Raw genomic sequence first — 12902 nt, forward strand, 5'->3', positions numbered from 1 at the left:
AGACATTTAGAACAGAGTGATCATAAAGGCTACAGGACAGTGGTACAAAAGAAATGTAACACAAGATAAATATAATGATTTAATCCCAGCTGGCAACTAAGCACCAGAGCTGCTGGCTCACTCTCTGTCCAGATGGGATGGAAAAGAGAATCAGAAGAGTAAAAATTAGAAAATTCGTGGGTTGAGGTAAAGACAGTTTAATAAGTAAAGCAAAAACCACATGAGCAAAGTAACAACAAAGTAAACAAAGCAAAACAAGGAATTCCTTCACCTCTCTCCATTTTCAGGTGTTCAGCCATCCCTAGCAAAGCAGAACTCCATCACGTGTAATGGTGATTTCGGAAGATAAACATCATCACCCTGAACACTTCCCCCTTCCACCTACCTCACCCTCACTGGTGAGATGTTGTGAAAAGCAGGAAAAGCCTTGATACTGTGTAAGTTCTGCTCAGCAGTGAGTAAAATACCTCTGTGTTGTCAATGCTGTTTTCAACACAACTCCAAATCACAGCCCATACTAGTTACTATGAAGAAAATAAACTTTATGACAGCCAAAACCAGCACAATCACCATTAAAATGTCAAGTGGACAGAGGAAAAGGGAGAAGGAGTCTAAAAGACAAAAAAAAAATCACGTATCCAATACTCAAAAAAACTTGTTCTATGACAACAGTATTTACCCTTAACAGCATTAGATAATAGATATATATATATAGAAGAAAGTAAATTCATATTACAAATTACTATTGCACAAACTATAAAGAAAAGAAAAGAAAAGAAAGGAAAGGAAAGGAAAGGAAAGGAAAGGAAAGGAAAGGAAAGGAAAGGAAAGGAAAGGAAAGGAAAGGAAAGGAAAGGAAAGGAAAGGAAAGGAAAGGAAAGGAAAGGAAAGGAAAGGAAAGGAAAGGAAAGGAAAGGAAAGGAAAGGAAAGGAAAGGAAAGGAAAGGAAAGGAAAGGAAAGGAAAGGAAAGGAAAGGAAAGGAAAGGAAAGGAAAGGAAAGGAAAGGAAAGGAAAGGAAAGGAAAGGAAAGGAAAGGAAAGGAAAGGAAAGGAAAGGAAAGGAAAGGAAAGGAAAGGAAAGGAAAGGAAAGGAAAGGAAAGGAAAGGAAAGGAAAGGAAAGGAAAGGAAAGGAAAGGAAAGGAAAGGAAAGGAAAGGAAAGGAAAGGAAAGGAAAGGAAAGGAAAGGAAAGGAAAGGAAAGGAAAGGAAAGGAAAGGAAAGGAAAGGAAAGGAAAGGAAAGGAAAGGAAAGGAAAGGAAAGGAAAGGAAAGGAAAGGAAAGGAAAGGAAAGGAAAGGAAAGGAAAGGAAAGGAAAGGAAAGGAAAGGAAAGGAAAGGAAAGGAAAGGAAAGGAAAGGAAAGGAAAGGAAAGAGAGAAAAACACCTTTAAAGCAGTATTAATAAGACTGGTTAAAAAGAATAGATGCTTCTGCAAGCTCTTTTTTCTGGGGGGTAGGCTTCTTTCTGTAGTGCATGCTATGAAAAACAATTTACTAAGAAATTATAGACGTAGCTTCTGTGAGACATTTTCTCTCTTTTCTTTCTCTATTTTCACTTTGGTATACTTTATACTATATTTGGTAACTTTTGTTTTCTTTGGTACCTTGTTAGCCTCCCTAAGAAAAATGTTTCAGTGTTTTTTATAGGAAAATAAAAGTAGAACAAAGACTAATAAATATATTTTACCATTATATAAACATGAAGTTAAAATAAAATAAAATAAAATAAAATAAGTATTAACTCTTCCAACCAGTTCTAAGAAGTCTTCTACTTTATGTGCAAGCTATGCTGCCACACAAAGTTCCACATTCATGCAAAGCAAATTGTGAGAAATATTAAAACAAGTAATGTTAAAAATATCAGCCAATTCCTGCAAAAGCATGGATAAACCATTACTGTCCAACAGAGAGTCCCTTCAGTTTTACTATTAATAAGGGAGAATGTACAATCTAAAGCACAAGGAAGTATTGTTTCCTTCCTCCGTCCATACTGGTTTCTCTTAGAAGAGAGAGAAAAATAAGGTAAAATGGGAAAAAAATAAGGCAGCATGGGAACTTCTCAGCTCATGCAGGATCTGTGGATTTTTGCCCATATTACAGCCTGTCATGGTTTTCATCACGTGGTTTGCCTAGCTGAAGCACATTATGACTGCACATATAGCCTGAATAATTTGAATTATTCATGGATCTGGGCACCAAGGGACATCACAAAGTGCCTGAACCACAAAAATCTAGCTGTATCTAAATAAAATGCAATTATGTGTTAAAAACTGGAGGATCCACATTTGCATTGTAATGTCACAAATATATCTATAGAGTGTATTGTCTACAGATGAATTAACCCAAGGTTAAATAAAGTACAACAATAAATTGTTTTTAAGAAAATAGATTATTTTCAACCAATTTTTTTTTTTTTTGCTTTGTTTCCTACAAGTATCTGAATCTTATGCAAAGTTTTGGTTTTGACTAAAGTATCCAGAATAAAAAATTTTTTTTTCTCAAAATTTGAAACTTTCCACTTGGCAGTTTCAAAATTATTTTTCTTAATACTCCTTGATTGAATAATAGTTTCTCTTGCTGGTTATTAAACTATTTAGACAAGCAAAAGTCTGAGTTTCAGAAAATTTAACCATCCAGAATTCCTTAAAGTAGGCTGTATTATTCTACAAGGCATTAAGAGATCTCTCTTGATTATCAGTCCTTTTCCTTAGGAGTAATTTAATTTGCAAGATAATAGCTCAGAATATCATACACAAACAGGTCCAGAAAATATCTGAAGTATGTTGAAGATAAGTTATTGGTGCAGATACTAAGGGAACTGACTAAGAAAGGTACCCTTCTGGATTTGTTTTTTTAAACAGAGAGGGACTTGTGGGTGACCTCATAGTCCGTGGCTACCTTAGTCACAGTGAACACAAACTAGTTAAATTTCAAATCATTGTCAATAGAAGAAAAACTGACAGAAAAACTTCAACTCTGGATATGGGAAGGGCAGAATTCAGTCTGCTGAAGGAGTTAATTAGTAAGGTCCCCTGCTTTTGAACATATCGGGTCTATGAATGGCAGTCACTTTTTAAGATGTGTCTTTTGAGAGCAGGAGCAGGAAACTCCAAAGTGTCAAAATGAGAGGAAAACAGATGGATTGCTGAGCAGGTATCTTTTAGAGCTGAAGTGGAAAAGGAAAGCGTATATACATTGGATAGGTGACACCGGAGGACTTCAGTGATGCTGCTGACTGTAGAGAGAAAATATTGGGGTTTTGGATTTATGCTGGAAGCGGTGTTGGTAACAAAGAGATGTAATGTACAAGTCATCACCGAGCAATGCTTAAACAATGTCAAGGTCTTTTCTACTCCTCACACCATCCCATCAACAAGTAGGTTTGGGGTGCACAAGAATTTGGGAGAAGATACAGACAAGACATCATCCCAACTGACCAAAGGGACATTCCATTACATATATCATTTTCTGCTATGGAAGTTGCAGGGAAGAAGGAGGAAAGGAGACACATACACATTTGGAGTTACAACATTTCTCTTCCAAATAATTGTTATGCCTGATGGAACCCTGCTTTCCTGCGGATGTCTGAACACCTGCTTACCAATGGGAAGAAGTTAACAAATTCCTTATTTTCCTTTGATTATGTGTGCAGCTTTCAGTTACTTATAAAACTGCCTCTATCTCATCCTATCAGGTTTTTCCACTTTTACCCTTCTGATACTGTCTTCCATCCCACTAGGGGGATCAAACAAGATGCTATGCTGGGTTTAGCTGCCTGCCAGGGTTGACTCACAAGACCTGTGAGGAACCCCTTTCTACTAGTTCAATGGATTTAAAATTATTAAACACAGAACTAGAGAAAGCTGATCAATACATAAACTAAAACATATTCTGTCCACTTCAACTGTTTTGTATATTGACTAGAATGAATCAGCACCTGAGGATGCAGATTCTATTCTATTAGTTCAGACTAAGCACTTCACTTCTAAATTGTTGATGGAAGATAACATAGATATATTTCATATGAGAAAATCATGTGTCAATATTAAAAATAATACATGACAGATTACCATAAATTTCTTCATACTCAGACATCAAGAAGACACACAGTAAAAATATTTTAAGGACAGCAGGAAACAATGTTTATTGACAATGGCTGTATTTCTCTTGTCAAAAGAGAATAATCTTCAGTTTAGAAGTATCCAGTATGATCAAACGTGGAGTGTAGCCTGAGGCTTTAACAGATTTCTGCGATTGCCTTCCTTACAGTGTCCAACAAAAAATTAAACTGTGAAAGAAATCTACTCAAGTTTGCATTTACTGCAAGCACAGAAAGAATATGTAATTCCTATCCACGTATTAATTAAATATGATGGCAAGCTTTTGTATCATAGTGAAGTGACTACAGGACCATTAGTAAATTATTATTATTCCTTCTACTACTGTCATGTCTTTTTTTCTAATTTATGAACAAGATGTTTTAACATTTCAGAAAAATACAGATAAGAACTTTATACATTTACCTGGATCTGTTCTCACCAGAGAAGGGACAGAATTAATATTTGTCCATAGCACACTCATGTATGAGGGCTGGGTATGTGGTCCAATATATGAAACAAATGGCCCATTTGAGATTACAAGCCTTTCAGTATTTATATCAACCCATCAAATCATATTCATGTCAAATGCTAGTTGTCCAGAATCCCTTTGAGATGACACTTACAAAACATAAATAAATAAATTGTGAAAGAAGTAGGATTGAATCTAGTTTTAATCAGATAGCCTGATACACTGAAAAGAAGGAGTAATTTTAAAAATCTGCTTATCTTGAAATTATTTTAAACTGCAGAGAAGACTTTCCTTTAGCAGTGAAGGGACAAACCAGAGTTGTTTCCCCAAGCAAAGTAAATACCTTCAGCTGTGCAAATAGGCTTTCCTCTTTTACTGACTCTCCTGAGGGATTTGGGTAGAGGGACATTAGGAGAACTATAATGCAAATACTTGAGCATGCAAATCTGCAAAGCTTAGCTGATCCTGGTGTGCCTGTGGTGTTCCCATGTCTATATTCAGCTGAGCACTATTTAGCTAATTGTATGCACAAGAACTCCACCAAAACTGTGGCCATTATCATGCTTAGTCTGCCAGATGTTATTAGTTTTAGAAAGCATGTGTTATGACCTAAGACCAAAGTCACCAAAGAAAAGAAGTGGACTCATTTTTGCTGCTGGCTTCCAAACCTCCAGTGATCTCAGTGTTGCTGTGACAACTTATCTCAGTGGCCAAATTAGTTTTCACATAAGATTAAAACTCAGCTCAAATACTGAATCCCTATATTAATGTCATCATCACGAGTGTTGTGTTACTACTTACTTATTGCACATCTGATAATTTTTAACTTTCTGTCCTGACTTCTGCCTTATCCTGAATCATTTGGAAATGTCACTGTAGAATAGGTAACCTTCTTTATGACACTGATCTAAAGTCAGTCCAGATGGCATCAGCTAGCAGTTATTAACTATTTGTTAGTTTGCAGGAAATAAATGAACGCTACAGCTTCTGAACCAACTACTAGCAAGCCAGTGCTCACATCACATAAGCAGCACACTAGAAAACCAGAAAGCATAAGTAGTACATCACTGGAAGCCCTGGCACAGAGACCAAAGGCTGCAAGTGAAAGGGGAACAGTGGAAGTAATAAGATATAGACAGCTTACCCTGTCCTGTGCTTCCAGTGAAATGAATTTTTTTCTTAATTGTTGCAACAATATTCCAGGACTGTGAGAGTGTGGTAACCACAGCCCATACACCCTAACCCGGGTTTGATGAACAGTGACACATTTCAGCAGTGTCCCTGTTGAAACCTGTAACAAGGAATTTCCTTCCATAAAGCCATTAAAATGAGAGGAAAGACTACTTATCTCTCCCCTTTTCAGTCACAGATAGGCAAACAGCTTTAAGGTTTGAAAACAGTTTATTAAATGCTGTTACCCACACAGCTTAATAAACACTTTGAGAGCATTTCCCTGAGGAGGCTGGGAATTAAAGAAAACCTGGCCTTTCTTCAGCCTCCTCAGCATTCTGATAGCAAGAGAGATTAACAAGTCAACATTTTTTTACAGGAGAATCTTGTTTGCCATATATTTAATCAATGGATCCAATTTTAAATCCTCTGTTACATATTTTCCCTTCTGTGATTCAGAAAACCTCCTACAATTATTTGAATTTTCAGTGTCTCAGTTTTGAATACTTTTTATTTTTTGCCTTTTCATTGTAGAAATGAGCACTCTTACTACTCTATGTTACTGCAAATGAGAAGCACATGCTCCTGTTTGAGCTCTTAAGATAAACAGAGGGAACCTACCAGGTCTGCCAATCAAAGCTTATAGAGGGAAAATATCTTATAATTTGGACTTTTTTTCTTTTTTCTTTTTTTTTTTTTTCAGATAGAAACACTGCAAATGGCATATCCATTTTAAAAAAGAATGAAAGATTTTATCAAATAGTCACTGAAAAATGTAAAATGTATAAAGGAAAATTTTCTGCTGAGATTTCTCCATAAACTGAAAAGCGTGCTGAAATAAACACCTTTAGTAAATACTGAGGTGAAACCTGAAAGATGAGTATTGAATAATAGGTAAAGTTAAATATCATTAAGAAGATACTACAATTTTTAAATATTGAGAAGAGCTAGGAAACATCTTGCAGTGCTTATATCTACTATTTTTAACATTTCATTGAGCAAATTCCTGCAGTAACAGTCTACTTTAATAGGAAGGGAGAAATAAAGAACCAGTAAGTGTAAATGCATGGCCACACATGCATATGTACATGCTATATAGGTAACTGTGTTAATTAAATTTAGTTTATCCTAAAGCAAAATATGTATGAAGTTCTATCTACTATCTCAAATATAATTTTGACTGCAGTCTTCCTGAGAGTGAGTGCTCTATTTTTTTTTTTTTCTGAGAATTTAAGGAACTTTCTTCTTTGCTTAAAAAATTGTCTTTCTGGAACCAAATTAAGCTTTCTGTTCTCCTTTTTCTTCTTATTCTCTTACTCAGTACACTGCACAGCCTTGTGGAAGAAATTGCAAGACATTATGGACTACTTCTGTGTTAGCAAGACACTGGTAATACCACATGCCATCTTGTCACACGTCTAAATAATGCTGTCACTCAACTGTCTTGCTGCAAAGAAAAGATAAATGACTGAGTAAAAAAAATCTCCTGGAAAAGTCTTACCTTGACAACATGGGAAAGAAAACAATGTGAAAAGAGAACATTATCACTGAATTAGATGATGTTCTGGTGTCACCAGCCACTCTTTGTACTCATCCTCAGATGAAGTTGTGGTAAAGCCAAAAAAATCTTTCCAAGTTCAGCATTTCCTTATGACAGAGCATTATGAAGCCTTTGTTTCTCATTATGATTGAACTGAAAAGAAAACACAAAGAAAATGGGTGTCAGTTTTCTCTCTCTTGTATTTGTATGCAAAGAAGACTCAAATGTGACTTGGAATCATGAGTCCAAAGCTCCTCTTGTGCGAAGATTTCTAAAATCTTATAGAAAGAAGCACAACAAATTTGTCACTTTCTTTGAAGAAAAAGGTCATTGAAAATATATTTCAACTTAATATGCCATTTTTGAAAAAATTCTGTGCACATCTACATTCTTCTTCTATGACACAGTCACTGATCAATGGCTTCCTTCGAACTCTTCCTGATGGAAGCAAATCCTTGGCCTAGCTTTTTCCTGTCTTCCAAATGTGTATTTAAGATGTAAACCTTCTGTTAACTACTTGGGTTTATTTTATTATTGCTGTTTTCAATGTTGGCTCCTGATGTGTCTCTGTGAACTTGAATTTCAAAAAAAGCTGCGGAATAAAAAGAGAAAGTTTTGCATTTGTTTTATTGGGTGCAGTAGATTCAAGCTGATTTTAGTGGATATTTGATAGATTTTCCACAACTGAAAGACCCCTTTTAGCAAGTTCCACATGTTTATGTAGGCATCCTGAAATTCCTTCAGTATGCTGAGGATGTCCAGTTAAAAGTTGATGGTAGGAGAACTATATAAATAGGTGTATAGCAATTTTTATATCCTTCTAAACAATGTGCCTTTTTATACTGTTCCTATTTCTAAGATGACTCTTTCAGGTTCCACATGCCAGTACCCAGTTAAAACATTTAAAAAGCAAACAGTTAATGAGATGTTCAGTAGACACCTACCTTCTCACTATCTAGCAGCATTGAAAGAGCTCTAAAACATTGGCTATTTACTTCTCTGTAAATCATGGGGCAGAATAAAACTGAAAAAGCAGTAATAACTGTCTTGTAAACTTTTGAGAACAATCAAGATAAAACATATACCTAATGTACATATACATATTTTATATATATATAAATACGTATATATCTAGTCATATACTTATGACTAAATATGGCCCAAACTTATATCTGCTTAGAACTGAGATTCTTTCTAAAATTATATCCAGTCTCAGTTAATTCTTCTGCATATATTTGGGTTTGCTAGATTCTATAGAAAGGAAATAATTGGCCGTCCCCACATCAGAAATTCTCTCTATTTAGAGACCAAAAGCAAAGGTTGGCTGTGAAAACAACGCACAAGTAGCGAAGGGGTTTGTCCAAAATTCCACAGTCTATTAATATTAGACTAATGTATAGAACACCAGTATTTTATTATAAATTTAGGAGGTCCTAGATGACAGCTTATCTGACAGGTGTGTAATATGCACACATTTTTTACTAGCAGTTGCATGTCTGGATTGAGAATTACTTATAGCTTATTTTTAAGGTCATAAGAGATATTAATTTAAGTAAAAAAACAAAACATTAGATTCTCTGAAGTAAAAATCCATATTACATAGGTCAAGAATTTTTCCTGGAGAGTGTATTGCTAGTAACAGTAAGTTATGGTTTTAGTATAGTTCTAACCCAAAGACCCATTGTACATTATCTCTTTTTTCAACATTTTACTGCTTTAAATAGTATTAATTTTGCCATAAATATAGAGCATATCAGACATAAATTTAGGACCGTACGAAAAAGTTCCAGGAACACAAGTTTTAAAGATTTGTTGGTGTGTTATTTTCCCTTTGCAGAGCAAAATGTCTAGAATATATAAAAATTAATAGAGACAAAAAATGATAACAAAATTCTCCCCTCCTCTCCTCCTAAAAACTGATTTCTCCCTCAAAGAAATGCACAAGTCATATTATTGATTATTTGTTATCTATTAAGCAACACATTTCTCTGCCAACCAGAAAAAAACATAAAAACAACAGAAAATATGAGTCACATGAGGACAAGATGTGCAATTCAGGCTTGCCAGGTTAGTGGCAGTGTAGCTGAGTACAAGGGAAATTGTGCTTTCAGCTTCACTGATTTCAGCTGACATCACAAAAATTTGTCTAGCATTGGAGAAAATTTACAGTGGATCTAAGCAAAAAAATCTATTTATATTTGTATTTTTTCCCGTACAATATTTTTTACTACCCATGTAAAACACAGACAAATCATTAACATGACCAAAAGTTTCTAAAAGGAAGGTTGTCTCTCATAGTATTTTATGTAGTATCACATGTATACTTAGAAAGAAAAGGCAAGAGCATCTCACTCCACTTATTTACTTCGCCTTAAATCCCCAGAACAGAATAGTGCTAATGAGTATGGGAAAACCATGATAAAAAACAGACAAAAATCTGAAATGCTCTTGTGTACTTTGCTATTTTATCAGAAAAAAAAAAAAAAAAATTGTTGTTCTATGGTTTTGCAGAGGATGTGGCATTTCCAGATATAACTAACAGCACTTAACCATTGTAGTTAGTACAACCTCATTAGTCCCCTACTTCTTCCTTAAATAAATCAGACTTGCTTAAGTTATGAAAGAATTTGAGACATCCAAAACCCAGTGGTGTTGAACGACCCCACAACAGTATTCAAACTTAGCAGAGGTCTTCCTGTGTTCTCTTATCTATTTTGGCCCCTCCAGACTTTCTTTTGTTCTCATAGCTGTATGGATTATGTTTTATAAATTATGACAGGCTACCAATAGAAAATCAGTCAGCCAGGAAGGGCATCACCTCTTCTGACTGCAGCACTCAGATTACTTTGGCAGCTTCATTATCGTCTCGATCTAATCCCACCTAAGAAAGAAAACTTTGATTTTGCATTTTCTCTGTCTCTGCCTTGGCAATACTTCAAATTTATGCTTGACTTGTTAATTGAAATAAGTTAGTAAGATCTCTGGATGATCATATGGAGGATAGCACCCATCAAAAACTAACATCATGTGCCTCACTCTCTGGCTTAATGTCATTATTATAATTATTATTACTATTACTATTAGAGCAACAAGGAATAATGAGTGCTGACCTGTGCAATTATTTTGTGAGCACCTGGAGAGATACTGAAGGATATCATGCAAGCCATGACTTATTCTTCAATATAAGCAATCTGCAATCTTGGAAAGAAAATAAGGTGATGGAGAAAACCAACAAAAAACAGATGAAGAAAATGAAAGCTGACACTGGCTCATAGTCCCAAGTTTTAAATTGTTTTTTCCCCTTCTGTACTCTGTATTATCCAGACCACGCTTAAATAAAAAATCTGAAATCTTTAGCGGCAACTAATAAAATCTACTTAAGCAAATATCCACTGTTGTAAGATGTCAAGTTAACATATAACTGGTGCCACTAGAACTTTATTTGCTGTTTAAAAATGAATATTGTTTAAAACAGTACATCTATACTTCCTCCCATTCATCTGGGCAGTTATTTTATCAGATTAAAAAAATCTCAGCTGTGATTTGTCATTTACTTTCTTTGACACTTTATGACATTAGTTGTTTTTTTGTTTGTTTTTGTTTGTTTGTTTGTTTGTTTTCCTGCAGTAGAACTAGCAGCCAAGTATAGTTCTGATTGCAGGAGACTATTTATATGATGTCCAGTGAAAATCTGTCAATAGAGTAGGCTGCCCTAAGTGCTTTCTGAAAATATGCTTGAACTTTCCCATCATTTTTGTAGAATCAGTTATGACCCTGTTCGCTGGAGAACAACAGGATGGCAACTGAGAAGGATATATCTAAATCTAATCTTTCTTGTGTTCTTAATCTGGGCTAGCATAGTTCTACAGGAAACAGAGTAAGCCCATTTCTGGAGTTTGGAAAGCACACAATAGAAACAGAACTATAAGGAAAAACAACACACACTTTTACTAGAAACGATATTGTAGCCAATGACATGTTAGGCAAAAATTAAAGGTGATTTCACTTGCTTTTGTAACACCAAAAAAGCATCAACTTGCTTGGCATGTCTGTTGCCAGACAAAAATACATAATATAATAGCAAAAAATAATATGCAAAATACCAGTAAGCTAAGGACATTTGCATTTTTTATCATTAAAGAATGAAAAATCAGAGATTTTTTTGACATTTTTACAGTTGTCATTACTGAGCTACTTTGAGTTCTTTTCTGTGTTACTTAATGATTGAAAATATATGACATTCAATCTTTGCTAGCTAATCTTCATGGTGTTTTGAGGAATTTTTGTAGGTATGATTAAATGATGGTGTATACCCTTCTAAAGGGACCATTTGTATGTTTTAATTACAAGTTATTTTCATCAATATTCATACAAGAAATACTAAAAACCATTTTCTTCATAATTAAAATAGCTACAACTTGTTCTCTAGAAAGTCTGTATAAATTAAATGGAAATAGTTAGGAAGCACAACAGCAGTAAATTCTATTTTGAATAATAGACATCAAATATTTTGGAAACTATCAGTCTTCTAAAGTGTTTATTAAAACAAGTATACAGCAAAGACTTAAAGCATCACTGAAATTAGGTAAATGAAATTAGAAATAATTGAAATTAGAGAAAACCACAAAATATTAATTGCTTGAAGGAGAAATTCACATAAAATAACATCAAAATAATATAAATCAATCCAAAATCTAAAAACACCTATATTCAGTCGTTTTCAGAATATTTTTAAGTACATACTGCATTTGAAAATGTCACAATAATGCTTGAGAATATTCCTCTAATGGAAAATACTTAATTCCTTCACTACACTTCTACTGAAATTAATGATAGTTATATTGAGTAACTGTTGTGAATGGGTCTTATTGATGTCAGTGCAGCAGTGAGAAAAGATTAGATGGACAAAGAGGTCCTAACCACCTCTTAAGCAAATAAGTCCATATTTAGATTGAAGAAATACTTGAAATCCCCAACTTAATTACCAAATAACTTCATAAGGTTTCTTCCTAGGAGTTTACATTTGTAATCACTGCTATGTTTAAATTACCTAAGTCTTGATAAGCCTAAGCAATTTAGCACCAGACTTATCAGGCATTTTGGAAAAGACTCTTTCAATGAAGATATATTTAGGTTTACTGAGTACTTCCAGGAAGCTTAACTTTGAAGACATACATGACAGGTTTTCTCTGATTGAGTCAAATACCCCAGGAAGAAAGAAATTTTTTGTAGCCAATAGTCAATCATACAGAACATTGAACAAGATATAAGAATGTTATTTAAAAATGGCATTTTTATTGAATATATCTCTCATCTCTCAGAGCTGTGTGCACATCTCCTGATTATTATCTGTCCTGATGCACAATTCTCTTTATTTCCCTTCAAGAAGACTTATTTTTTTATTATTATTCTGTAAAGTATTCACTGAATAACAGAATCACAGAAAGAAAGACTTGATAGTTTGGGAGCTGGATCAGTCGGTGTAGCCCTGGTTTCCAACTCCTGCTTCACCTCCAAAGAATCTGGCTTAATCTGTTGAGAAGCAACCCCAGTTAATGTTGGTAATTGATCCAGGGTGCAACGAGTTATAGTTCTGACAAGCAAAGTTGATCTAATTTCCTCTCA

At 34.5% G+C, this 12902-nt stretch overlaps 1 long non-coding RNA gene across 1 annotated transcript in view; it reads right to left on the reverse strand.

Annotated features, from left to right (window-relative positions):
- Positions 1-6231: 6231 nt before the first annotated feature.
- LOC115495574 (uncharacterized) overlaps positions 6232-12902 on the reverse strand; it is a 192850-nt gene continuing 186179 nt past the window's right edge. Inside the window, exon 8 of the long non-coding RNA XR_012056453.1 lies at positions 6232-7430. This is a non-coding gene — a long non-coding RNA (uncharacterized lncRNA). The remainder of the gene's footprint in view (positions 7431-12902) is intronic.

The sequence above is a fragment of the Taeniopygia guttata genome, chromosome 5, assembly GCF_048771995.1.
Source record: "Taeniopygia guttata chromosome 5, bTaeGut7.mat, whole genome shotgun sequence".
Classification (NCBI taxonomy): domain Eukaryota; kingdom Metazoa; phylum Chordata; class Aves; order Passeriformes; family Estrildidae; genus Taeniopygia; species Taeniopygia guttata.